We start from the raw sequence: 2,220 nt of genomic DNA on the forward strand, positions 1-2,220 counted from the left end.
TACATCTAAATTGTCAAGCTTTGCTTCATCCATCAAGTTTAAAAAATTGGTTTTATGATTATCTTCACCATGATGTTCAAATATCTGATCAAATTTCAAATTGCCAGATTTTCATACAAGTTCTCTTTAAGCCTTCAATGTTTAACGTTTCACATTTCATGATTTAAAATTTAATTTGTCTATAAACATTATTTTGTTTTAACTCAACTTTTCTTGCACAAACATGAAAATTACGTAAAGCTATTCCTTAAAAATTTTTGAAACATAATCAACTTAACAACTATTGCGTCATTTTTCATATTATTAGTTCTCGTGTCGACAACAAACCGAAAGGGAGCATCCATAAATTACGTAACGGTGTTTAGGGGTGGGTGGGCAGAGAGCCGATGTTATGCTGGTGTTACTCCGGATAGGGTGATCTATTAGCAAAACGTTACGTAACGCTAAAAATTCACATTTTTTCTTTGATTTTTCCAGAAATAAAATTCTTTCTGATCTACGTTCGTTACTCTCTGTCCGTGACTCATGACTCCACAATTTTATCACTACACCTAAACTCACTCACACCGGCTCGAGGAGCGTATTGTTTAGCTTAAGATCATTTTTTCAAAACAAAATGCGTCAAGCCCCGACTGAATTGTATTTTGAGCTTCACTCTCTGCACCAGTTGTCGATCGATGCTCGATCACGCAGAATGTTCATGTCGACAGCTTGTTCGAATTATTTAAGAACGTTAAGTTCAAAAATAATTCCAACTATGAGATCGACTTTAGGAGATTTGTGTAATGATACAATGAAGCAGTACAAACTACGGTACTCGAATAGCCTAAAAAAGGATAGAGCGAAAGTTGACGCGAATTTTTATCTTGAGTGGAAAACAAGAGTAGGTGTTTTAGTCGGCAATGAAGCAAAAATAAAGGCGGCAAAAGCTTTTCTGAAAGCTTCAATTTTGCGCTTTTTATTATTTGATTGCGCGAATAGCCACAGCAATCTGCGGCTAGTACTTTAATTGCTGAGACACTGCCGAAAAAGAAACAAGATATATCAATAACTGAAAATGGGGATACTTGTGCTAATACTTCATCAAATCAATCGCTCGGAAATGTTCCAAGTAAAAAAAAATTTGATATATTTTATTGATTTAAATAAAATATATAAAATAACAAAGTATCATTGAGAATAGTTTATAAAGCGATTTAAACAACAAGAACTAATGATCATAAATATTTTTAAACGTAATTTTATCTAGACCTGCAAATAATTTACAAGAAAATCATGATTTTTCAATGGACGCGTTTTGAATAAAAATAAATTTACGTAAATATTGAATTTCAGGATTTCAAAGCTCGTCTACTTTTGAGACTACCGAAAATTCAGAGAATCATTCAGAACGATCAATTCAGAAACCTGCGCAAGAAAAATGTAGCGAAGAAATTGCAAAAATTAATTTAGAATTGCAAAAAGAAATTCTGGCTAAAAACGCTGGATTAGATACTGATACTTCACCGAAAACGATAGAAAAGTTGAAAAAAGAACTTCGCATAAAAGAAACTAAGTTCAAATCCTTACAAAAAAATTCGGATCGTCAAAAAAAAACATAGAAACAAAAAAGCCATTGTATTAAAAAGAATAAGTGCTGAAAATCCTCAGGTTGCTCAAGAACTAAATATACAGGATGGTCCTGGGCGGCCGAGAATAGAAAATACTCAGTTAGAGTTGCTGAAAACCATAGTCAAAATTGTGAGTCATGGAGCGTCTACAGAGGCGAGAAGACGCAGCGAAACATTAAATAGTTGCAAGACACTCGATGATTTACACAGAGAATTGGAATGTGTGGGAAAGCGTCATGTGAAAACAGTTCCAGTTCGTCTTTTAAGAGCGCAAACGGGACTACACAAAAATCATCCGGATCAACATTTGTGTACAGCTACTATTAGACAATTGGAAGTTGTAGCATCTATACTTGGACCACAGCAAGCAATTTTTTTGTCACAAGATGATAAAGCTAGGATACCATTGGGAATAACAGCAGCAAACAAACAAAGTCCGATACTTATGCATCTAGAGTACCAGGTAACATTTTATTATAATTTTCCAAGACGCGAATTTAAATTTATACATGTTAAAAGCTTAAAACTCGAAATTGTAATGCACTATTAAAAATATAATCAACTGCGACTTTATAGACATCGCAATTAAATAATTGTGCAAAATATATGA

Source organism: Belonocnema kinseyi, chromosome 3 (assembly GCF_010883055.1).
Source record: "Belonocnema kinseyi isolate 2016_QV_RU_SX_M_011 chromosome 3, B_treatae_v1, whole genome shotgun sequence".
Lineage (NCBI taxonomy): Eukaryota > Metazoa > Arthropoda > Insecta > Hymenoptera > Cynipidae > Belonocnema > Belonocnema kinseyi.